The sequence below is a fragment of the Pinus tabuliformis genome, chromosome 8 (assembly GCF_031772625.1).
Source record: "Pinus tabuliformis cultivar Carrire ecotype Pingquan chromosome 8, CPIR1, whole genome shotgun sequence".
Classification (NCBI taxonomy): Eukaryota; Viridiplantae; Streptophyta; class Pinopsida; order Pinales; family Pinaceae; genus Pinus; species Pinus tabuliformis.
Genome location: NC_142294.1, coordinates 502,468,815 through 502,496,621, shown reverse-complemented (window position 1 = coordinate 502,496,621; position 27,807 = coordinate 502,468,815). Strand labels below are relative to the sequence as shown.

The 27,807-nt window shown below is 35.7% G+C and overlaps 1 pseudogene; it reads left to right on the top strand.

Annotated features, from left to right (window-relative positions):
• LOC149236292 (phospholipase D delta-like) lies at positions 1-27,447 on the top strand (annotated as a pseudogene).
• The last annotated feature ends 360 nt before the right edge of the window (positions 27,448-27,807 follow it).

Genomic DNA, 27,807 nt, shown 5'->3' with positions numbered 1-27,807 from the left:
ATGGGGAGGGGGGAGGGGGGACGGGCGGGAGAGGGGGGAAGGGGCGGGGGTGCGGCGGCCAGGGCGGGGGGTGGAGGGGGCGGCCCGGGCGGGGGAGAGGGTGGGGCAGCCCAGTGGGAGGGAAAGGGTGGAACGGCCCGGGGGTCGGAGGGGCAGGGGTCGGGGGGTTTGCCGGCCGGGGGGAGGGGGGTCGGGGCGGCCCGTGGGGCCGGAGGGGGAGGGGGCGTGGCGGCCCGGGCGGGGGACCTAGGGGTCGGCCCGGTGCCGGGTGGGCCCGGGTGGAGTGTGGGATGGGCAGGGGGCCGAGGTGCGGTGGGGTTGGAAACTTTTTTTGGCTGGGGTGGGGGCGGGTGCCGGGTGGGGTTGGAAATTTTTTTTTTTTTTAATTAAAAAATGGGGGGGGGAGGGAGTTAGGGGGGCAAGGGTTGGAGAAGGGGGGAGGTGTGGCGGGCGGGGTAGGGTAAATAGCAAGATTAGGCTAGACAGTTACCGATTCACCATGTGGTATAAAAAAAAAAATTGGCTTGGAAAATTTTTTAATTTAAAAAAAAATATATTTTTCATTAACGTAATTTAATATGAAAATTTCGAAAAAATAATTGTACTTGCCTTTCAATTGCGACAATTCTTCGTTGTATATATTGTTGATAGCAATATCGCTGCTCCACAAATTCACGAGTCTTTCAAGGAATTTCAGAAAACCTAGATGTGAGGCGAGTAATAGTGATAGCGAAATTTATTATATAAGTGAAATTACGAAGATGTTTTTCCATACGATTAATGTGGGATAATTTGTTTTACATTATTATAGAGAGAATATTGTAGAGTTGTTTTACAACGGATTGAATGTGGGATTAATATGTTTGAGAATATATTATAAAAATTAGAAAAAAAAGAAATTGTTAAGTAAATATGATATACTTTAACTATTAGAATAATTAATGTACAAGTTGTGATTTACAATTTGAATTTTAGTGATTTATTTCATAAAAATAAATTAGTTTATGTTTTTCAATCAATTGTAGAATAAAATAATAAAGGTAAATAAATCTAACAAACTTTTGGAGGGAAATATTTTCGCGAAATTTTTTGGAGGGAAATATTTTCGCGAAAATTTTTGGAGGGAATATTTCATTCTTTAAACTATATAATACTCTCAGGAGACTCCATTTGTGTCATTCAACATTTTCTATTTGAAAGTGATGGATTGCTCTGATGGTGAAGTTTCGGTTTATACACCATCAACATCTTCATCGCGTAACAACTCTATTCATATTGATGAATATAGTGGGAATCCTTCCACTATGAATAGAAAGTCAATTCTTCCACTTAGTCCCAATTCTAAGGACTACGAGAGCAACACTGATGAAAGAGGGGATGGAGAATTTAAAGAGTCACAGATTCCACTTAGTCCAAATTCTAAGGACTATGAAAGCAGCGGTGATGAGGAGCATGATGGTGAAGTTCAAAAGAATGGGGTGTCACAATGTCCACTTAGTCCTAATTCTGAGGACTATGAGAGTAGCAGTTTTGAAGAATGTGATGGTGAAGTTCAAAAGAATGGAGGGTCACGATGTCCACTTAGTCCTAATTCTGAAGACTATGAGAGCAGCAGTTTTGAGGTGCATGATGGAAATTTTCAAAATAATGGAGTGTCAAAGTGTCCACTTAGTCCTAATTCTAAGGACTATGAGAGCAGCAGTGATGATGAGCATGATGATGAATTTCAAAAGTATGGATTGTCACAGTGTCCAGTTAGTCCTGATTCTAAGGAATATGAGAGCAGCGGTGATGAAGCGCGGGATGATAATTTTCAAAAGATTGGAGTATCACAATGTCCTCTTAGTCCTAATTCTATGGACTATGAGAGCAGCGGTGATGAAGCGCGGGATGATGATTTTCAAAAGATTGGAGTATCACAATGTCCTCTTACTCCTAATTCTAAGGACTATGAGAGCAGCGGTGATGAAGCGCGGGATGATGATTTTCAAAAGATTGGATTATCATAATGTCCTCTTAGTCCTAATTCTAAGGACTATGAGAGCAGCGGTGATGAAGCACGGGATGATGATTTTCAAAAGATTGGAGTATCACAATTTCCTCTTAGTCCTGATTCTAAGGACTATGAGAGCAGCGGTGATGAAGCGCAGGATGATGATTCTCAAAACATTGGAGTATCACAATGTCCTCTTAGTCCTGATTCTAAGGACTATGAGAGCAACAGTGATGAAGAACAGGATGATGCAGTTTGTCCTAATTCTAATCAGTATAAAGGTAGCAGTGACAAAGGACAGGATGTAGCATCTTCAATAAGTAAACAACCACATTTTCAACATAGTCCTAATTCTATGGACTATGAGAGTAGCACTGACAATGTACATGAGGAAGAATATCCATTAAACATCGAGTCAGATTTTCCATTTAGTCTGAATTCTAAGGACTATGATAGTAGCACTGAAGAAGGGGAAGATGAAGGGTATCCTCTCAGTCAAAATTTGAAAATCAGAGCAGATCATAGTGTGGATAACGTTCCTCTTAATGATGAAAGTCCTTATAAAAATGAAGATCCAATGATGGAGATGTTGCCAAGAAATATTGTATCAAGGAGTAGGAGTAGACCTTTTCGTATCAATGTAAGCTATTCTAGTTATACAAGGGGTAAAGCAGAATATCTGATGAGAAGAAGTTCTATCAGCGCTCTCATTTCAAGTGAATGTTGCCAAAAAAATTGCTTGAAACGTATGGATTTCACATTTGCATTAGAAACAATGTAAACTTTGAAACGGGAACTGATACTGTTACCCGTTTCGTAGAGATAGCAAAAAAATGACCCGATTTTCAAAAGTGGTGATGCAGAATACACATGTTTTTTTTAGAACATGGTTTTTGGAACTTTAATTTTTTTTCATGTTCAAGAATGAAATCAAGTTTTAGAATGGTATTGATTTTCATGCTGATTTTAAAAAGTGAGTATTCTGCATCACACCCTTTTTTTAAAAGACCTATTTTTTTACTTTTAATTTTCTAGTGTGTGAAATGTAAAAAAATATTTTCGAAATTTGATAGTTTTTGAAGTCGTCATTTTATTCATATTTTCTTGTTCTCTATCTTAATTTTTTTTTTTTTTTAGGGGGGTATTTATTGTTTTGCGTTTTTAAATTAGAAAGTCGATAGTTTGAATTTTAGATAATCTACATATTTATACATCCTTAATTAATTTTTCAATCCACATGAAATAATTGTTTCTAAAAAACAACATTTTTTAACAATGGACATAAAAATAACCATTTTTAACATAAATATAACAAAAAAATAAACGTTTTGATAATTTTTTGCTAGAATTAACATGTCAAAATCACAATTTTTATACAAAAATATTAACTAAAAATGGTCAAATAATAGTTTTTTTTATGAATTTCATGTCAAAAAAATAATAATAACAATTTTTTTTTTCAAAAAATAATAATTAATTTAAAAATCAATGCGAAAATCACAGTTGTGCTCTCTCTTTCTTTCACATACCAGACCCTTGATGGAAATTTCACCTCTTTTGAACTTTTCCAATCTGAAATTAGCTTCTTATCACTTAAAGCACTTGAAATATTTGTAGGCATGAGCTCAGGTGGAGTTCGTTCACCAATGTTTTTTGAAGATACACCTTTAAGACTCTTTGGTCCAGAAAGATTCAAAGAAATTTTCCTTGATGCCAATTTCCTAAAAAAAACCACATAAATTAGTAAATAAAAAAACATATTAACTTAAATTAACAACAAAAATATACCATAAATTTTTTATTTGTATAATCAAAATTGCCCAGCCACCTCTAACGGGCAGGTGGGTCGATGGGCGAGCAGGAGGTCAGGTGAGGGATAATGTGACTAAGTGCACAATTAGGCAAGTATGGGCGAGCCCCTACCCATGCGCCCCCCACAACCCCCTGACGACTACATTAAAGCCCCGGCCCCATTAACTTATTCCTCTCACGAGAGATCTCTTGTCTGGATTCACTACACATTAATAATTAAAGTAACACGCTTGATCCAATCTCCGAAAATGATGATGATGACAAATCCCTCGATATGATTACCAAGTTATTGTACTCCCTGCATCCATCAAATCTGTGTTTTCTCTTTGTTTCGCTCGCCAACTCTGTATTTATTCGTGGTCCATCCTTTGCATGCCACGCTAGATGTTTGTTTTCAGCGGAATTTTATGTTTGAACGAAGCTTCCTAAGCTTTCCCCCCTCCCGGGCCCCCCTCCCCTTCCCTCACCCTACCCCCTACCGTCCCCCCACACTCCCGCGCCCCAATCCCCCTACCCCCGCCCCCCATCCCCCCAAACCCCCCAACCCCTCCCCGCGGCTGCCCTCGCAACTGCGCCCACCCCCGCAACCCCCGCCCAACTGTACCCTTCACCAGCCCTCACCCACCCCTACCCCCGTGCCCTACCCCGCACCTGCCCCACACCCGCCCCCCCTTACACCCTACCCACGCCCTACCCTTACGTGAATCGACCCAGGAGCATATTTTGTGAGAATTTTGAAGAAAAAACTTAAATTATCTTAAAAGTTTATAAATATTGAAAATTTTTAATATTAAATTATAAAATGTTTAATAATATATTTCTAAAAAATTACTTCAATTTTTTAACGATATTACATATAGTTGGCAATTTTAAATTTTTAAAGTGAAATAGTTTTATATTATATAATGTGGATGTCTTTTGTTTGGAAAAACATGAGAAACTAGCTTGCTTTTGAACAGAATTTTAGTTTTATTTTTACGGTAAATTAACAATTTTGTTAATTTTGCTAATAAGGTGTAAATTTTAATAAGGTGTAAATTTAAAGAGTCTTGTTCCAATTATTTAAATTTTACAATTTTCATGTTAATTAAAGTATATTTTAAAATAAGATTATATTTTTTATCATTAAATTTTGAGTTTTAGTCATTCAATCATATATATATATATATATATAATTGTAACTACAGAATTTTAGTTTTATTTTTACGGTAAATTAACAATTTTGTTAATTTTGCTAATAAGGTGTAAATTTAAAGAGTCTTGTTCCAATTATTTAAATTTTACAATTTTCATGTTAATTAAAGTATATTTTAAAATAAGATTATATTTTTTATCATTAAATTTTGAGTTTTAGTCATTCAATCATATATATATATATATATATATAATTTACAATTTCTGTATTAATTAAATTTTTATGTTTTTTACATTAAATTTTGATTGTTTTTTGAATACTAATTATGTTTATTTTATTTATATATATATATATATATATCTATATATATATATATATATATATATATATAGATAATTCTTTTAAACCAAAGTTTTATTCATTCATAAAAAAAAGTACATCTATTTGTGAAATACAAGTAGATTCACTTTGACCAGATTTGTTCACTATTCTTTATTATAAAGAAATTGCTAGCAATGTATGATAAAGAATCAAAAGTAGTTAGAGATACAAGCCATAACTTAGGAGGCCAAAGGCACTAAAATACACACAAAACAAATAAAACACTTGTAACCATGTTTTAGTAATAGTAGATTCACTTTGATCAGATTTGTTCAATATTCTTTATTATAAAGAAATTGCTAGCAACTTATGATAGAGAATCAAAAGTAGTTAGAGATACAGGCCATAACTTACGAGGCCAAAGGCACTAAAATACACATAAAACAAGTAAAACACTTGTAACCATGCTTTAGTAATAAGAGATAATAGAAGTAGGATTGTTTGGAGCAGTCTTGAAGGTGGTTGGAAAGAACATTGGATGTGATCTTTGAAGTGCCAATTTTCACTTTGACTAGGGGGGGTAGGGGGTAGGGGATGGGCGAGGGTGGCAGGGCTGGGGGGGGGGGGGGGTTGTATGGGGTAGGGGGTAAGGCGAGGGGGGTAGGGGGGCGGTTAAGGGTAAGGGATTGGGAGGGGGGAGGATAAGGTGGGGGGTAGGGTGTGGGCGAGGTGGGGGGGGGGGTAACGGTAGGGCGCGGGTAGGGTGTAAGGAGTGGGGGGGGGGAGGGGTAGGGCACAGGGGTAGGGGTGGATGGGGGCTGGGGAAGGGTACAGTTGGGCGGGGGTTGGGGGGGTGGGCGCAGTGTCAGTGATATAATTTGTTCATAATGCCATGTTTTTTTAGTTTTATAGTTGAAAATTTTTCAATTTCTTTTGTATCTAGCATGTTGTGGTTGAAAACATGTTAAATTTATACTTAGGAAAGAAAAATGATATTCTACCAGAAACATTAATGTGTTTTTTCCTTAAAATTTAACTTTGTTTGAGACATAAAAAATTGGTTTTATTAGCATTTTTTAAAAAGTTTGAAAATTGACCCTAAAAAAAAAAATCATTATTCCAGTATCAACACTTTCGTTTTGAAGCTATATTTTGCACGAAAATTTCGTAGTCACTGCCATTTTTAAAACACGTTCAAAATTGACACCTAAAAAAAAAACATCGTTCCAGTATACACACTTTTCGTTTTTAGCACTGTTTTTGATGTTTTTTTGGGGTTTTTTGGCCAGAGTTCCCGTTTTGAGTTTATAGTTCCCGTTTCAAAGTTTACATTGTTTAGAAAGCAGGAAGAGATATTTGTCAATGAATAAAAGCATGCAAAACTCATATTTAGTTGGCTGCATGCAATCTACATTGTCAGGTTATGATTATCATATTAGGAATTTTTTATTGTGTAGAAAAGCTTTCAAAATGTTTCATTCACTTGGGAATTTTCGTCTCTCGAGAATTCAAGAAAATTTGGAAAAGGATCCCACATTTTATTCAGAAGTACGTTATAAAAGGCAGTTTGGGCCATTATCAAATACTGCAATGTCATGGATGAAAGATTTCTTTTCAAAGCATGGAGAGTGTATGCCAAATAGAGAGACAATACATATTCCAGATAATTTTTCAAGACGAGAAATCTACAACTTATACAAAGAATATGCAGAAAGTGCTGAGGGACAGGGCCACTTTATTACATATCAATATTTTGTGAAGCTATGGAAGAAAGAATTCAATAATGTTCGTATTCCTAAGAAGACAAGGATGGGGATTTGCAGTACATGTGCTTCTCTTAAATAAAAAAGGGACAAATGTGAAGGCTCAGAAAGAGGTAAGTGTTCATAACTTTTACTTTTAAAATTGTATAGTCATCAACTATGAAAACATATTTCTTAATGAATTTCTTTTATGTTGTGTAGATTTAATTGTCAAAGAACTTCAGGAGCATCGCGAACAACAAACAAATGAAAGGAAGAAGTTGTACAAGCATCGAAAGAAGTGTTATGATAATCCAAATAAATATTTGGGTTTGATAATTGATGGTATGGACCAGAAGAAAACACTTTTACCACATTTTGTTCGCACACCCAAAAATCTACAAGAGGAAAATTTTATTCAGTTTCACTTGGTCGGTTGTATGGTCTTCAATGGGAAAATGTTGCCAAGGGTGTACTTCACAGCTCCAAATATTCATAATGATGCAAATCTGACCATAACCATAATTCATGATGTCATTTCTCATTGGTCTGGTAATCTTCCTAAAGTTTTGTATCTACAATTGGACAACACTTGCCGTGAAAACAAAAATCAGATTGTTTTTGGGTATCTGAACATGCTTGTTGAATTGAGAATTTTTCAAAAGGTAAAGGTTGGTTTCCTTCTTGTTGGGCACACTCATGACCATATTGATCAGATGTTCAGTCGTTTTTCAGTCACATTGAGGAGGAAGGAAGTTGGGAGCTTGCCATCACTAATTGAATGTATTAAGAAATCATACATGCCAGAGCCTGCTTTTGAAGTGTTGGAAGAAACTGTTGACATGCGAAGGTTTATTCTGGGATCATATGGTGAGGGGAAATGCATTGAACAACTTAATGACATTAGCTTCCAACATCAATTTCGTATCAAAAAAATTGATGGGAAAACACTAATATGGGGCAAGAAGTATTCAACTACTACAGAGTGGGCCCCGTCATCAGGATTGCAATTTTTGAAGTTCATTCCAGATCATCCAATATTTGCATCAAAAATATTGTCATTACAATCAGTTGGTGAAGTTCAGAATGCACGTAGACAGAACAGGGCTATAAATTATTCTGATTGCCTGGAAGAAATTAAAAAATGTATTAGATATACATATGAGTACTTTGACATTGCTGATTCAGTTTGGTGGGAGTCGTTTTTCAATAATCAAAGTGATCTCATTTCGACAACAATAAATGAAGATATACCTTTGAAAAATCCATTTATTTGGCCACAAAATGTGTCGAATGAACATGAGGAAGTAAACATTGTTGAACAACAACAATCTCAGGGTATTATTAATTCTTCACAGGCAGAGGAAAGAGAGATGTATATAGGTTCCAGAAGATCTCGTGCACAACGTGAAGCCATGGAAGACCTTTATAGGGGTTCAGTACAGGCTATTAAGGAGGGTTGCATGATTGCAGTGCTAGCAGATGGAGATCCCAATGGCTATCCATTTTGGGTTGCTAAAGTTTTAAAGGTCTTTACAGAAAATGAGGATGTTACAGGTGTTGAAGTACATTGGTATGCCACAAATACACACCCATTCAATGGTGTGTATAAGCCAGAGATGGTAGTTGACAAAAAAAATGGTGGAAAAAGAAAAAGAAAGGGTACAAATATAAATCGTCGCCGCACAGACATATTACAATTGAAGGATGTTGACATACTTGTTTATGACTTCAATTTAACAAAGAGAGGAACTCTTCGCTTCAAGACGACAGAGATTCTGAAAAGGTTGTTACCAGAAGGAACAGTGTTGACATGGGACTCTGTTGAAACCAGTCGTAGATCTAGAAGACTTTTGAAACCTGGAATCTTGGGCATGCATGTGGACTCAGATGGGGCACTAGTTGATGACAGAGAAGAATATGGAACATCTTCGTCAGCATCCAGTCATTCATCTGAAGATGTGAATTCTGATGGTGTGCAAGAAAATATGAGTGATTTTGAATAATTGTTTAAGACAGTTTATATAACTGATGTATGCATCGTATCTTCAAATAAAATGGATGTTTTCCATATTTTGTTAAATGAGAAGTTATGAAGCATTTTTATGTTGTTGGATTATGTCTTAAGTATGATAAATCTTATTGTTTAAATATCTACAATGCAATATCAAATTAGAGATATAATGTCTCTTTTATTCAGTGTACAAATAAAGACTTTTGAATTCATTCAGTGAAATAATTTGTTCATAATGTCATGTTTTTTTAGTTTTGTGGTTGAAAACATGTTAAATTTATACCTAAGAAAGAAAAATGATATTCTACCAGAAACATTAATGTGTTTTTCCTTAAAAGTTAACTTTGTTTGAGACATAAAAAATGGGTTTTATTAGCATTGTTTAAAAAGTATGAAAATTGACCCTAAAAAAAAAAAATCATTATTCCAGTATCAACACTTTTTTTCTGAAGCTATATTTTGCAGGAAAATTTCGTAGTCGCTGCCATTTTTAAAACAACCGCAAAATTGACACCTAAAAAAAAAAACATCGTTCCAGTATACACACTTTTCGTTTTGAGCACTGTTTTTGTGGTTTTTTTGGGGTTTTTGGGCCAGAGTTCTCGTTTTGAGTTTATAGTTCCCGTTTCAAAGTTTACATTGTTTAAATTAAAATATATATATATTGCTATTTTTTAATTTTTAATTTTTCTTTTTTATTGTGAAAATATATAACTATTAAATTTTCATTATAATAATTTAATGGATGATTTTAAATTTTCTATATAAAAAATCATATTTATAAATTAATTATAATTTAAGTGGTTGAAAATTAATATAATAATGTTTAGGGTAATTGATTTTATTTTAATCTAAAAAAATAATCACAATAATGTATATGATTGTCTAGATAATCTTCGGCAAAATCACATAATCAATCTTTTGTCGACGCGTTTCGAACCAATCTTTTGGTTGATTCAATGTTATGGATCAGAGAAGTCTAAATTCCTTAATGTATATGATTTTTAATAAGTAATAATTTTGATTTTTCGATAATTAATAAATGCGATGAGACGCTAGAGTTGTCCGGCGCAAAACATTTAATGTTGCTAAAGACACTTTGGGCTCGTGGCTGGCCGAAACTAAGGTGGGGTGAGGGGGAGCTGAAACAACTGCGCCAACGATTGAAGGCAGGCCTAAGAACCTAACTACCTACCCATGGACGTAATGTTTATGTAATTTCAATACACTTTTTGGTGGCAATATATGCCACCAAAAGATTTACTATTTCAGGTTTACTTAACACATATAAAAGTAAGAATATGAAATGCAAAGAAGGTTTAGTTTAAGCATATGACGTGATGACAATGAAGAGTTATTTTCAAAATAAAGAATAATTTAAAATTAAATTTTTAAATTTCATTTTAAATATTTAAATTATTTAACATAATAGTTATTTTCAAAGAATAATTTAAAATTAAATTTTTAAATTTTATTTTAAATATTTAAATTACTCAACATAATATTTTGCGAGGAGAGTACCGAATTATATATATATGATTTTTTGGACCTAAATTATTATTTATTTTATATTAATTTTAATTTTAAATTTTAATAATTATAAAATAAAAATTTAAAATCATTAAAATATTTTTGACAAGTTTATAATAAATAATTTTAAACCAATTTTATAATAAATAATTATAAACTTTGATAAAACTGAAAAATCCCATAAATAATTATAAATGGTTTATTAAAATAAAATTATATAAATAAGAAACAATAAAGGTATTTATTTCTATCTAAATTATGAAAATAAATATTAATTTGGAAAATTTATTTTAAAATGTTTTATGAAATTTTTAAGTTTATTAATGCTTTAGACAATATTTAAGTGTTTATAGAAAGTAAGAATCTTTTACTTTAAAAAAATAGAACTACATTAGAAGTTTTGTATATATGTGTTATTCCTATTTAGATTATTTTTTTGATTTGAATCATTGAATGTTATAACTGAGTGTGTGCAGATTAAGATCAAGACGTATTACCTCTCGCTTAGATCAAATTTGAAGTGTTTACATGCTAGTCTTGTTCTTTATTCTACCACAATCAAATGTATAATTTTTTTGTCTAAGAACACATGCCTTGTATGATTTATTGCAAATATAGGGCTAGGAATTATTGTTTTTTCAGAGAGAAAATCATCATGGATTATATTAAGAGAATATAAAGTTCTGAATACATAACATGACCGTCCCATCCTGGAACAAAAACAACAGATTATACAGATACTTCCACAGAAAATATGTCTGTCCAGATAGCATACAAATATACCTTCTTTAGAAGCATTTTAAAATATCGTCCATAGAGAAAGATCAAAAGAGAAAAACATCCACAAAAACCGAAAAAAACGATAATGGCCATATAAACAGAAACCATAGGCCGGAGATTTAACCAGCAGGATCAAAGAATGCCGATATGTGAACCAGGATAGAGGCAAGGGGCACCCTGGAATCTTGAAAGATATGAGCATTCCTCCATTTCCACAAAAACCAGCATGTGAGGATGAATAATGATCGCCAAGATGGTCGCTGTTCACTCCACCATTTGAAGCCTTCCTGTACAGATGAGAAAAACTGGTGAGGAAAACCATGTGACAATGACTATTCATACCAGATTTGAGAAGTTGAGGCACATTGAAAGAACATGTGAGCATTTGATTCAGCCGCAAAACGACACATTGGACATCTGCCCGGACCCTGCCATCCCTTCCTTTGAAGGACCTCCCATGTGAGGTTCCTGTTAGAAAAGAGCAACCATGAAAATAATATCATTTTGAGCGGACAAGACGCTTTCCAGAATTTGTGAGGAAAGATGGGAATGGAGAGCGGCGGGAGGCCAGATGAAAGTGCTGCATATAAGTCTTTGACACGAATAGGCTAAGTAGAATTCTGCAGAGACCACGCCAGCACATCCCTTGAGCCCGATTGCTTGATACCTTTGCCTGCAAGATTATTGACAGCCGACAACCAAATGGGACGAAGAGAAAGAGGCAATGATAAGTCATCCCCGTCCTTCCATACTGGAGAAGATGAGGACCAAGATTTAATCAACTTGTTCCACGTAAAATAGCCTTTTGAGTGGAAATAGGAGATCAATCCGGGGGGAAGCAGTGATTCCAGACCATTCACTGTTGAGTCAATGCCGATATAGATGCTCGAGCCTGAGAAAATTCTCCACCTTAAATTTCCCATAAAGAAAAACTGAATCTTCCTGAAACTTTGCCAGATGGCAGATCCTCTTTTAATGCCCAGAGATTTTCTTCTGTACCAAAAGACCATGCTCCTTCCTTTTAGATATTTTTGTTGTGAGGTGTCTTTGGTGAATGCGAGACTATGTTTCCTCTGGCATGCAATAATAAAGCAGGTGGCATGATACATCTCGTTCAAAATCACCATTTATGGTTTGCAAAGATTCATTAACAATATAAGGTTTTGTTTCAAGGAGATTGTGCACTCTAAACTATTTATAATTGTTATGTAGCATAGTTCGAACTCTATTTTTATATAGATTTTGATGGATGCATGGATTGTGTATGCAAAGACCGCATATAACTCTAAGAAGTGTATGTGAATCAAATCTTTATATGTGTTGATACACGAGAAAGGTTAAGTGTTGTGTGTAGTCTTCACATAATATAATTGTTTATATTTGTTATAATTTCACATTTAATAGCAAGAATTTGTATCATACTTATCAATGTTGAGTGAAGCTTTGAGTTTGAACTTCAAACATCATTTATATTATGTTTCTTTCTTGTGAGAAAAAAAATCTGTGTACTATTATATGAATGATAATCTATGGATTTGACTTGTCTTTTGAAGATCTAGAGTAGGGTGTGTTACAAGCTATATACATTTAACATTGTTCATTTTGTATCTAAATCACTAATGAGTGCTTAGTAGTGGTATGACCCCAAGGGAAACTTAGGATTAGTCACCGTTTCCTTTTAAAATTTTATGACAACAACACTGCCTAGTTGATTAGGAGTTGCTTATTAAAACCTAGGTTCCTTTCCTGTAGTGTAATCTTAGAATCCATTGTGAGTTCTTGAGTCCTTTTTCCACCTAAAGACCTGAGGGTACAAAAATTCAATCGACCCAGGAGGGTTTAGCACTAGGAAATTAGTGCCCCCTTAGTTAGGATTTCTTGATTGATTTCAGTGAAAACTACCGAAGGTATTTTGATCATTGTTGTCCTAGATATGACTCTGTGATAGAAACCAAGGTGATGCAAATTTTTATTTTGTTTAAGGTGAAAATTTCTTAGTCAATTAGATAAATCTTTAGCATAACAGCTCTGTGTGGTTTCAATCCATGTATAAACTATGTGGTGACTCAAAGTCTACAACCCTAGATTGATAAGTAATTGTTGAGTAGGTTTTTTATCAATTATTCCACCCAACATTTTTGCATCATTATGGGGGAGGAAATTGAGGGATAAAACCTTGATGATCAAAGGTTTTTTGACTGAATTCCACAATATTTAAGGCTCAAAGGAGAAGAGGAGGAAAGACCATGGACTACCACCTTTAGTGTGTCGCCCTTGTCATGTTGGTCCACACAGTGTGTTTTGATTCAAGCAAACAAAGTTTTGTTGAAGCTATTGAGTTATAATTGTCAGGAGCCAATAGTTTGGTTCACTTCTTTTACTTTTCCTACAAATGAAATTTCTTTTTATGGCCTAGTGTTATTTTTAATAGCGAATACAATTCTGTTGAAGCTAATTGAGTTAGAATTGTCAAGGACCAATGGTCTAGTTTGCTTCTTTACCTTGGTTTTGTTGTGATTAATTTTTTATTTTAAATATGTGTGACTAGGGGAAAAGATCTGAAATCTAAAACTAGGGGTAAAGGTGAATATGATATCCTTGAAAACCCTTTTTCTAATGTTGGATCAATTGCAAGTAAAATGTCTCATCAGAATCAGACAAATGAGGCTATAAGCTTGCAATTGGATTCTAAAGAAAGCAACTCTAGAGTACCTACAAGAGACAAGAAGACAACTCCCACTATTGGCTCCTCTATTGTATCGAAGCTGGCAGGGAGGTGAGATCCAACTGTAGGAATTAATCAAACTCAATTACCACTTCCAGAGATTGAATATAGTATATTTGGAAATAATATAATAGAAGACGAGGAATAAGTGATTGATGGAGAAAATGGTGAAGTTTAGGGAGAAAATAATGCAAAGGAGGAAATCACTTTTGGGTTCCTTAGGGTGGATCCTGGTCCCATAGTGCAAATGAAGAACATTCCCCCATCTATTCTAACACACTTTTATGGCATGACTCATGAGGACCCTGTTGCAATTATTTTTTACTTTGATATTTTATGAAAGAGTTATGATTATTCATATGATGCCTAGAAGCTTAAATCATTCCCTACCACCCTTAGGGATGGAATTTTATGGTGGTTCATGGGGTTGGAAGGGAATACTATCCAAACATGGGAGGAGATGCAAAGAGTATTCCTGTAAAAATACTAAGAGGATTGCAAAGCCCATGACTTTAGAGAAGAAATTTTTAAAATGACACAAAGATAAGATGAGTGTCTTGAGGATTATATTGAAATGTTTTTGTACAATATTCAACAATCCAAGCGACATAAAACAGATCTTGAGACTATTAGAACTATCTTTTTAAGAGTTATTTTGGACGAATCTATTAATGTGGTAAATGTATGAAGACATGGAGATCTATTAGGACATGGAGATTTGTGATTTGTGCAGGAGGTACTCTCATAGTCAAGCAAGGTTTGGGAAAGGATTTATGGATATTATCCCTAAGAATTACAGACCTATGGATGGTGGTGTTATTAAAAACAAACTAGGACATTTACTACAAATCTTTAAAAGTGACTTTTTGAAAATTTGAATTTACAAGTAGATTTTTTGCAATGTGAAAAGAATCAAGAGGAAGAGAGAGAAGCACTTTCTATTTTATGTCCTAGAGGTAGACAAAAATTGATGCTTACGATAGTGTCTTGTAGATGTCACTAATTTATGTGTCATTTATGTAGAGAATCACATGATTTCCCATCATTACCTAGCTTGAAAGAAATCAACCAAGGAGGAAGTCAAGCGCCAAAGAAACTGCATGAAATAAGAGAAATGAAGCCTTGGCAGCTTGGAAGCTCAGGTATACCATGGGGGCTTCACTAGGGGAGCAATACCATACCACGTGGGTTCATACTGGGGAATATATATTGAGTAAAATTTGACTTAATATATTGGGGGATATATAGTGGGTAAAGGGTTTTTGTATTGGCACGTATAAAAATGGAGCTCAAAGTTAATGTAAAAATATAAAGGGGTATAAAAAATGTTAATGAAAAAATGGATACATACAATATCCATTGAAAGTAGGGGTTTTTTAAATTGGGGAGGTGTATTGGGTTCATATTGGTAGGGGGTTAAATAATGTGATTTTTAGAGGTATTTCCAATCTGTAGTCAAATTAGGGGTATTGTTTAGTATGCCATGAACGCACGCGATATGTCAAAGGTTCATTGAATGAAGCCCCACGAGGTATACAATCTAATCCTGCACCACATTCTTCTAATTTTCTTGGTCAACTGAATTATTTCAGTATTGTAATTACTCTATACCTTGGCAGGGATATCCTTAACAACATGGCAAAAGTCACCTTTGGAAATAAGGTCGATGAGGCCCTCATTATGGAAATATGCCAACGTTTCCCTACCATATGCCACCATAGTGATAATGCCCCATGCCATACCCATTGTATCCATAAACTCAGCCACCCAAACCTATTGCTTTGCCTCAACAAATGCAACCCTCACCACCTCAATTACCACCTTCTTAGCATCTGAGACCTACATAGTTTCCTTCCCAACTAGTACCCAACCCTAATAATAAGTAACTCAACATATTTTTAATGTTGAGCTAGCACCATTTCTTACGTGTCATATCAAACCAGTTTAGGCATGAGACATCCAACTAAGATTAGGAAGGGTTTTGAAAAAACAAATTTAAATCCCCTTATCATAATTGAGAATAAAATTAAGTAAAAAACTCCTTACCACACACACAGTGATGCTACAATAAAACCAACTTCCCAAAATTCAAAGCCCTTACTATCTTCTAGTTCGCCTCCCTATCCTGAGTAAATGTGGAGTAATCTGACCCGTGCTTTAAATATGACCTGTTTTCTGAGCTTAGGAATATATGTATTAAATTTCCCTTGTTGTAGGCCATAAAGGAAATTCTTATTTACCCCAAAAATATTACGAAACTTTGTATAAAGAAACCATGGAGGAAGAGAGTAAAACCACAAACTATTCAATTCATTGCTAAGACAACTGACTTGATGTCAGGATAAGCCTTAGTAAAAAAATATGCAAACACTGGTAATCTAGTTTTTTTGTCCATTTTAATGGTATTCTTGTCCCTAATGTTCTAATTTATCATGGAGCCATGACCAATGTTATGACCAGACAGAATATGGACCAACTATGGTTGTTTCACTTCTGCCCTATGCCCATTGTTTTAGAGCTTGCAAACATATCTAAAATTAGACCAGAGGGTGTGTTGGATGATGTGATTGTTTGACTAGACTCTTTGGAATACCCTACATGTTTCATATTTTTACAACCTAAGAATCCCATAGGAGGGAATCCCTTGATTCTAGGACAACCACGGTTTTCCATAACAAATGCTTATATTGGTTGTCACTCTAATGATATGCTTATTTCATGTGGGGAGGCAAAAAAGAAGGTAACCTTATATCCCCCTACCAGATCCACTCAATAATATCAGAATAATAGATGGCTTGAAGAATGTAATAGTGATGAATATACTCAGTGCATTTCTATCATCAATAAAATCCTTCAATTTACAGAATGTATTGAAGATAGTTAAACCCATGACTTTCTTGTTAATATTGATTCCTTGTATAATTCTGGTTTATTTGATCATATTTTTAGTTTTGATTTTCAAGAGAATTGTAGCTTTAACACTTCATCATTTTGCATAATTTAGGCACAACCATAGATACCCCTAAATCCGATTTTTTCTTTGCTAATATTAGTCCAGGAAAATCCTTATACATAAACTCTTAACTCAAATAGTATCAGCAAGATCAACTGATCAAAATGCTGCAAAACAACACTAGTGCCTTCACCTGGAGTTATTAGGATATGAAAGGCATTCCTCCTAAAACATGTACTCGTCGTATATATATTCAAGAGGGATCCTGACCTGTCTGACAACCCTAAAGGTGAATGAACCTTGTGCTCAAGAATATTATTGATGAAATTCAGAGTCTCCTTGATGCCAAATTCATCTACCCCATATTCAATAGCCGATTGGTCTCTCCTCTTGTAGTAGTCCTGAAAAAGGATGGTAGGTGGTGTATTTGAATAAACTATAAAGAGCTTAAAAAATCCACCCTCAAGGACTACTTTACCCTCCCATTTATAGATTTGGTGTTGGACACCTTGGTTAGTAAAAAGTGCTTTTCCTTTCTTGATGGCTTCAACAAATACAACCACATATAGATTGCACCTAAAGATCAAGACAAAACTACCTTTACACACCCCTTGGGAACATACACTTATAGGGTGCTTCCCTTTGGTTTTTGTAATGAACCTACTACTTTTCAGTGAGTGATTATAGTTATTTATCTAATCTTGGGAGTGTTGAGATATGCATGGATGATTTTCTATTTATGGTAACTCTTTTCATGAAGCCTTAGAGAATTTTGAATAATTATTAACAATATGTCATGAGGCTAATATTTCTTTAAGTAATATTAAATGTCCTATGATGTTTAATGCAAGAATAATTCTTGGACATATTATTTTTAGTGTAGGTTTACAAGTTGATCTTGCTAAGGTCGAGGTTATTGTGCATTTTCCAGTGGAAAAATCACAAAAGGAGGTGAGAAGTTTCTTAGGCCATGTTAGCTATTATAGGAGATTTATTGAGTATTTTTTTTGGATAGTTTTTCCTTTATTTCAGTTTCTTCCTAAAGATACTTACTTTTCATAGAATAATGATTGCCAAAATGTTTTTGAGGAGCTTAAGAAAAACTTACTCATACCCTATTTTGAGGGGACATGATTGGTCACTTCCATTTCACATTTCTATGGATTCCTTGGAGATGGAAGTTGGCACAACTTTGGGACAATAGGAAGGACAATATTTCTATGCCATTGATTTTGCTAGTAAAAATATTACACCCGTTCAATTAAATTACATAATAATAAAGAAGGAGTTTTTAGTTTTAATATATGTCATTAAAAAGTTTAAACACTATATTAGTGGATATAGATAATTATGCTATTATGTACTTGATGAAAAAACCAATAAATAATGGATGAATAAGTAGGCGATTGTTGTTGTTACAAGAATTTAATATTGTGTTAGATAGGCTTGGTAAAACTAACCTTGTAGCCAATTTTCTTTCTTGAGTGAATAATGCAGGTCAAATAGTCCTTGTAGATGATACCTTTCTTGATGAGCATATATTTGTTGTTTCTACTAACTCTATGTGTTCTAGACATAACTAATTATGTGATCACAGGAAAAACACCATCACATCTTTAGACAAAAGTAGAAAATCATCATGTCTAGTGCCTCTTATTCTTGGGTTCAGGGAGAACTATTCCGCGCTAGCCCTAATTTGGTTATCCAAAGATGCATGTGATAAGAAGATGTGTTTGACATTGAAGGATGCACATAATGAACCATGTTGAGGCCACTCCACTGACAAAAGAGCTTCTTATAAGGTCTTTCATTTGAGCTACTATTGGCCTACCCTCTTTCGGAATTCCAAGGAATATGTTTGTAGATGCGACAATTATCAACGGATGGGTCATATAGTGCAAGATGATGAAATTCCTTTACATCCCTAGGTATGTATTGAGCCAATTGAAAATGGGCCCTCAACTTTGTGGGACCAGTTACTCTAGCATCACAAAAGATAAGGTATATTCTAGTTTATATTGATTACGTAGCTAAGTGGGTAGAAGCTAAAACACTTTCTTATGCTACTAAAAAATAAGTTGCATATTTTTTATTTGAGGAAATATTTATGCGTTTTGGTGTCCTTAGAGAAATTGTTACATATCAAGGGGTGAAATTTACCTCAAGGCTTGTGAAGGCCATCATTGACCAATATAAGATCATGAACTTGTTGTAGCGGTTATAACCACCCCCCAAAATTCTTCCTATGCTTTGATTTTGGAGCCTTCCTCCCTATCCACAAGAGCTTATCTTATACTATTTTCAAGTACTCGTCATTTCGCTGAGACTTATCTTTTTCATTTTTTCTTGTGTTTTCTCATTTTTACACTTACCTGATCTTTCAGTACTGCAACTTCTCCATTGCAGTCCATGGCCACCATTCCAGGGATAAATTCTATGTTGGGAACAACTTGCAGCTGTGATCAGCCTTGTGGTCTCTCAATTGCCTGCCTGTTCATCAGTTTAGCAACTTTTATATGGATTCAAGTAGGATTCTATGATAAATGTTTCAAATATCATTTTCCATTTTTTTTTGCTTTTTGGCATTGCCAAAAATGTCTCAGTACTGCAACTTCTCCATTGCAGTCCATGGCCACCATCTCAGGCATAAATTCTATGTTGGGAACAACTTGCAGCTGTGATCAGCCTTGTGGTCTCTCAATTGCCTGCCTGTTCATCAATTTAGAAACTTTTATATGACCAATGACACAACTATGAAATTCTACATCCAATTTCAAAAGATTCTCTTTCTCAAGCTGTTGAAGTTTGGATATGGGAGCACCAGAAGTGATAAATCATATTAATATTGCACATCAATATGAATTCACATTTTCTAGCCTTCGATTTAATGCAAATCCTCTTTCCACAGGGAACTTATCGAGCATTTCAATATTCTCGAGTTACTCTGAATATTTAGTTTTTTTTTCGTTCACACTGGATTTTTCCATGTATTCATCTGTTTTCATAATGAGAGTAAATGTTTCACTTTCATAGGGCAGTGTCAAAATTTTGCAAATGTCATTCCAAGTATATCCATAGTTCATCAATTTAGCAACTTTTATATGGATTCAAGTAGGATTCTATGATAGTTGTTTCAAATATCATTTTCCATTTTTTTTTTTTTTTGTCATTGCCAAAAATGTCTCAGTACTGCAACTTCTCCATTACAATCCATGGCCACCATTCCAGACATAAATTCTATGTTGGGAACAACTTGCAGCTATCATCAGCTTTGGAATGGACTTATCAGTCATAAAAAGTTTTAGAAAATTGAACTGAAAAAATTAAGTATGTTGAAGGCATTCATTTTTATTTATTTTAAGGAATGGTTTTAACTTTTCTAAACAGTTGTATTTAGAACCTACTTTTTATTCAATGGCTATTTGTGAAACCATCCAGGTATCCTTTTAGCAGTTATGGCCAGACAGATCATGTAAGAACTCTGATAAATGAAAACAATGAAAACATAACTGTACGAACAATGACTTTCAATGGCTGTTTGTGAAACCATCCAGGTATCCTTTTAGCAGTTATGGCCAGACAGATCATGTAAGAACTCTGATAAATGAAAACAATGAAAATAGAACTGTAAGAACAATGACTTTCAATGGTTGTTTGTGAAACCATCTAGGTATCCTTCTAGCAGTTATGGCTAGACAGATCATGTAAGAAATCTGATAAATGAAAACAATGAAAATAGAACTGTAAGAAGAATGAGTTGTAATTCATATAACTAACCTGGATATATTTGCAACTATTTTGTGATGTTGTCTTCAAGTTTGCTGAATAGTTTGAAAGCATAAGATGCAACTTCAACAGTGGGTGGACTTCTTTTATAGTTTTGGGCACTTGAATTTAATTGGTGGACATGGATGCACATGGATTACAATGGCTTCATTTTGAATGTGTGGTCTGGATTTAATTTGATGTGATCTAATGGTTGGGAATTGGTTATGTGTTGATCCATGTGCTTTGATCTGTTTTAATGAGAAATAGAGTGAGTTGGGTGTCATTTATTATAGTTATTGGATCTGGGTGTCATTTATTGAACAAAGTGGGTTTAAATGTTATTGGGTTAGGTGTCATTTATTGAACATGGGGTGTTTATTTGTTGAACAACACAGTATTTATGGCTGACATACATTCCCTTTTGTTATGTGCATGTAGGCATATTTATTTGGGATGCAAAGCTGCAGTTTTGATGAGTGGGGGTTGAAGTGACTGCTGCTTTGTACTTCTGGAATAGACCATTTTGGAAGCCTTTATGGTTTTAGCTGTTTTCTAGTTGGGTCAATATGGTTTGCAGTCTTAAGTAATAAAATACTATTTATGGACACTTGTGGGCCCAGTCAATGTATGGGGAAATTTTGGACATAAATTAATACTTATTTATACTTAATGTTATTTATTTTTGTTTAAATATTGGTTTCAAAAGTCTCAATTTATGGTAGTTTGGTGGGACCAGTACTATATCAATTACTGGTCCCTGCACAACATTAGGAATCTCTCTCCTAAGAATATGGGGTTTGTCGGGGTTCCAAAATCTACAGGACAAGTGTTTGTTGGAAGTAGACGCAGAAAATAGTATAAGAATGCATGATCACATTCGTGACCTGGCAAGAAATATTGCACAGGGACTAGGGACCCGTCATCTTTGGCAGCAATCCATCGAAGACATTGATGATTTGCTGGAGCAATCCTCACATGTAAGTACTTCAATCATTGAAACCTTTGTATTAAGGTTAAATTTCAATATTTAATGTTCACAATAAATATGCTTATTTATTCGAAAGAAAGATTTAATCTGTCATATGTATACTTTTCATTTCATATGCGAGTAGATATGACCGAAGTTCGCGGGATTACCATGCTTGGTTGTCATTTTTCTAAATGGGGTCGCCGTCGAGGCGGTCAGAAATGGTAATGCCATGGGGTACAAGATGGCTGTATAAGGTGTTTGGGATAAAACATCTCTCCAATGATTCTCGTTCTTGTGGCATTTCAGATTTGGAATTTGTTGCAACTAAAGATCGTTATTTGAAACGCATATTGAAGAAAGCTCAGTCACCAAATCTCAGATGGTTCCACTGGTATAAGTGTCCATACTCTTGCCTGCCTTTTTGGATACCAATGGAGAACTTAAGAGTTTTAGAAGTGGCCGGGGACAAGTTGGAAACACTGTGGCAGAAGGAATCTGGGGTATGCTTATTTTTCTTTTCTAACATTATTTCATTTTGTACGCGAAAATCCAAGTACCTCTTTCTGATAGATGCCAGACATTGCAGGCTCCTCTTCAGTTGCGAGAACTACGTGTTTGGGTTGACTCCTCATTTTCAAATTTTCCCAAGTCCATAGGACAATTGAAGTACCTTGAAAAGATTACCATATCAGCGGGTCGAGACATGCCTTGTGGCCTCTGCTTGAAAAGTTTGTCAGGAGAATTTTGTGAACTGCCCTGCTTGAAATACTTAGACTTAGAGAACTGCAAGCAAATAACATCGCTGCCTGATTCTTTTGGAAGGCTAACACGCCTCCAGCACATTAAATTAGATGGTGCTGCCAGCTTGAGGATGCTTCCAGAATCTTTTGGGAATTTAAATCATCTCAAAAAGTCTAGATTTGAAAGGATGCCATGAATTGGCCTTCTCCGACACCACGCTTGGAAATATTACGACCTTGGAATAATTAGATATCTCATTCTATTCTAATGTGACAGAATTGCCCACCCAGCTTGAGCATCAACGGTCCTTGAAAGAATTACACATGGCCGGAGTGAGGTTAGAAGAATTGCCCAGCTGGATTGGGAACCTATGCAATTTAGAAGCTCTGACAATAGGTGGCGATTCGTGGAAAGTGCTGCCTCATTTTTTGCCCCAGAACCTGAAAAATTTGGCTCTCAACAGAGCGCATAGATTGAAGTACTTGCCCGATCACTTTCTACTGTTGACTTAGTTGGAAATCTTATGCGTCCGCAACTGTGGGATAGAACAGTTACCACAAGAAATTCAATGTTGGTGACTTGGTATTGAAATGGGACAAACCCCATGAAGATAAAGGAAAACATACGAAGTTCCAGTCCTTGTGGATTGGTCTGTACACTATACATGAGAAGCTTGGACCACACATGTATTGTTTGTAATCACTTGACGGGACAATTGAAAACCTTCTTATTAATGGCCAAGATCTCAAGCATTATTTTTAGTAGGCCAGGGCCACGCCTCGCGCCATGTACATAGTTTGTTTACTGCTTGTTGTTTTTTCACTTTTCTTACTATTTTTGTTTCGTTTTGTTTTGCTTGCTTAGTATCATGCTATTTTTGGTTTTGTAAATAAGTGTTTCCGTCTACTGAGTTTTGACTTTTGAATGAGTATGTGGCTAAGATCTAAAGAGTCTTGTGACACTGCAACACTTGGCCAGTCTTGCGTTCGTCTTCTCTGTGCTTGGTAATAACCTTTAGCCGATGAAGTATTGACGAAAAATATGAGTCGTCTGCAAGGGAAGCTTGGGTCCAACCATGAACCTATGTCCACACTGGGAAACCCCATAACTGCACTCAACCTTTTGCTCTATGTGTTCAAGCTCATCGAACTAGTAGAAACGGGGAAGGGGAAAATCTAAACGAGAAAAATTATGTCAAAGGTATTACATGCTTCATTGAAGGAACAACTTCTTCTGTTCTCAATAAGTCGAGATCCCGTTTCTACCCCAAAAATAAATTAGTGCCTATGCACAATCCTCTTTTAAAAATACAAAGGCGAAAGAAGAGAAAGGCTTCTTGTGCAGAGAGGTGAAGCATGCAACTCCACCGGGGTACTGACCAGGCTCGCTAGCAATGGAGAAATGCGTTTGTTCCTGTGTGACTCCACCAGGTTACTATCCAGACCTGCTGGCAGCGGAGCAACACTAGAGATGAAAACTTATACTCTGAAAATTTTTAACTCACAATCCAAACTACCCTTCCTGATTTCGAAACACTGTGATCAAGATGAAACTTGTTGTTGTGTTTGACTGAGTTGGTGAAAGGTGAACCATGTCTATCCATAGGGTAAGTGGGGAAGCCGAACTGCTACTCCTCTTGAAAACTATGCTGTTTTCATGGGTTGTCTCCTAGCTACCCAAAATCCCGCTCAACTCAGAAACTGTGCAAGGATGTCCTACAAGCTAGCCTGCCATCTCTCTGTAGTTTTGGCTAGCAAGCTCCCGCAACCCGCTACCAGCCTCCCCAGATAATATACGCAGTTTTCACTACCAGTGTCCTCCCTGCTGCCTGCACTGCCTCCCTAGAAAAAATGCGCAGATCCTCCCTTCAGTCGAGCCATATCCCATAGATAGTCATTGCTAATCTAGACCACCCATCTCAGCCTCTCAGTGACCTTAGCGCAATTTTCCTTGACAGTGCCTAGAGCCCGCATCCCAACCTGAAATGTGCTTTGTGCAGTGTCAGAGCCTTGTCCTCTCTCCCGGTCACCTGCACCCAAAAGCGAAAGATAATGCATCATGGTAGACTATGAGATTTCTGGATTTGATGTCATCTCGTCATGAGTGATTGCAGATACAAGTACATGGATGAGACATGGCGCAACAATGAAAGGGATGAACAAGGAGCGCATGCTAGGAGACTTGTTCGTGAACCGATGAACACATGGAGCATGCCAAGTACAAGCAAAGGAGATACATGCACGTGCAACATCAAGCAAACACCAAGACCATTGAAGACTCTACACACCTTGCCATGCAAAGGTGAAGCTATGATACACCAAAAGCACATTCATCACTCAACAACACTGCAGCTCGACATGGACACCAGCAGTAGCATGAACATACCAGCTATATCGTGTTGAGTCATGTCATGAGTCATCTCGACCACATCACTACTGTGGGCCATACTATTGTAATCAATGTAACGTAATGTGGAAGTCCAAGAGACCCACATGTAAAGATGAAGAGTCATGTAAGTCAAACAGTGATGAAGGAAGTCGAACAATCACAAGGATCAGTTTCATCGTTGGTTATATATACCCCTCATTTGTACATGCAAAAGACTTTTCACCTTGGCTCCTCCCACATAGCCTTGAGAGTCTGTAGTATTTTCTTTGAGGAGTGAGCAGTGGCTCCAATGCCCCACTATCGATGTTAGTGATGTAATGGTGTACTGATGTGTCTTGGAACTTTCGCTTAATTCAGAAACCTGATAACAGGCCAACCCGTTTTGCACACATGTATTGTATTTATTTGTAAGAATATTCTTTGGACTCTTGTAATGCATGTTGTTTTAACCTATATTAAGACAATTGAACTATTTCACTTGTTCTAATACATATGCTTTCAAAAATGTGTTGTATAATTTGTTAACGTTGTCTCGCTCATGCATGCTATTCCACTAAACACTCGACAAAACCACTTTCATAAACTTGTTATAACGACCACCGCACTCGTGTGGACTATTCCGCTGGGTGTTGTATGTGCTATCCGTTCACTGTGTGTTTGTGACTCTTGCATCCATGTGGACCACTTCGCCCGAAGTTGCACATGTCCTATTGTGTTGTGTGTCTCTAACAGAGTTGGGACTATTCCCTTTCGACTTGAGACTCACTTCCACCCTCTCCCTCTGAGGTGAAAGAACCTTGACATAAGTAACACTAAGCACTCACTAGGCATGTGAAGCTCATTGTTTGAAGACAAAGAAAACCAATCTCATGTGCTGACAAGCAAGAGCTAAGACAAACCTTTAAGACAATGGAAACCGGGCCATCATACCGGATGGGACACCTACACAAAACGGTGTGAGGTCTAGTTTGGACTTCATATCGGGGAGATCCGCTGAGTGTTGGTGGGTCCAGCACCATCAACACATTCTAAGATGTTGAAGGTGATGTGGAAAAATACTTAGTTTACGTGGTCATTTTCTCTTGTTTCTTAAATATTCCCTCTTTAACCTTGTATGTTGAATCCAAGCTAGAATGAAATTCGATTGTTGTTTAGTACACGATACTGTTGTTATTGGGGTTATGTTGTGTTCTTTGTTCATGCATTGTTGCTTGTTCAAATCCTTTGCCTTGTTCTATCATGGAATTAGGCCATTTTGTGCATTCAAATGGTTTATTTTACAACATTTGAGATAGGTCCAGAGGAGTATTTACTGGTGTTATGGAATATGTAGTATTTTAGGGAAAAAAACAAATCATGCTTTGCTTTTAGTTGGAGGGGAAACTATTGCACAAACCCATGTCATAAACAACAACCAAGATCCTCGCTGGAATGAGCATTTTCATGTTGGCGTGGCTCATTTTGCATCGAAAGTGGAGTTTACTGTTAAGGATAATGATGTTTTTGGAGATGATCCCATAAGAACTCTGGTGATCCCTGTCCAGAAGGTTTTGATTGGTGACAAGATTGATGACCAATTTTTAGTGCTTAATTCCTATGGTAAGCCTCCTAAGCCTCATTCTGCGTTGAGGTTGTTAATTCAGTTATGTCCAACATAAATTGAAGCATTGTGCAAAGGTGGTGGTGGGGTTTTCAATACTTATATTCCTCTTTGTAAAGGTGGGATGGTTTGTGCTTACCAAGATGTTCATGTCATTGATGCCTTACTTCCTAAGATTCAATTGGAAGGAAGAAAAGTGTTTGAACATGGAAAATGCTAGAAAGATATATGGCACGCCATAGTTGAAGCCCATCATTTGGTCTACATTACTAGATGGTCCATATATCATAAAGTAAAGCAAAGCTTGTGAGAGAACCCATAAGGCCACTTGCAAAAGATGGAGATCTGAAATTGGGGGACCTTCTAAAATTTAAATCCCAAAAAGGTATTTGTCTTCTTCTATTAGTATGCGATGAAAAAACTTCAAACCACAATATGATTTTTAAAACGGAAAGAGTTATGCAAACACATGATGAGGAAGCAAAAAAAAAATTCAAACACTTTTTGGTTCAATATGTGCTAGCTCCGTGTTATGCAAGTAGTGAATTGAGTTGGTTCAAACAACAGGTTGTGGGTACCTTATATACTCATCATCAGAAAAATGTGATCGTAGAAACTACATAAAAATAACTACATTTACTGGTAGGCTTGATCTTTGTGATGGTCGTTATGATACTCCCAATGTTTGTTCAAGGATATTGAGACTCGCTACAAAGAAGATTATCACAATCCTACTTTTTCGACCAATGCTGATGCTCATGGGCCAAAGCAGACATGGCATGATTTACACTCTAAAATAGAAGGTCCATGATTTACACTCTAAAATAGAAGGTACTCACAAATTTTGAGCAACATTAGCGTAAAGAAACAAAACTACATAGGTTTGGTAAACGTTTAAGGAAGGTTGCTCATAGATACTCCGATAATTCACTCATCAAAATTAAATGTCTTCATGGATTCTTAATAAAATTTTAGAGGTAAGCACTTCTTTCCACTTACAAGAGTATATTTTTATAATATTTTTATATTTTTTAATTATAAAATAATATTTCATGGATTCTCAATAAAATTTTAGAGGTAACCACTTCTTTCCACTTATAATAGCATATTTTTATAATATGGTTATATTTTTTAACTATAAAATAATGTGTTATATTATTTTATTGAAGAACAATTTATTAATTTTCATTTATTTATGAAAATTTAAATGATTGAAAATATATTATAAAGTAATTTATGAATTTTCATTTATATATCTATCTCAAGTTTGCATTTTCTAATTGTTCAAAATAATTACTTTATCAATTTACTTATAATTTATTTATTCAAGAATTT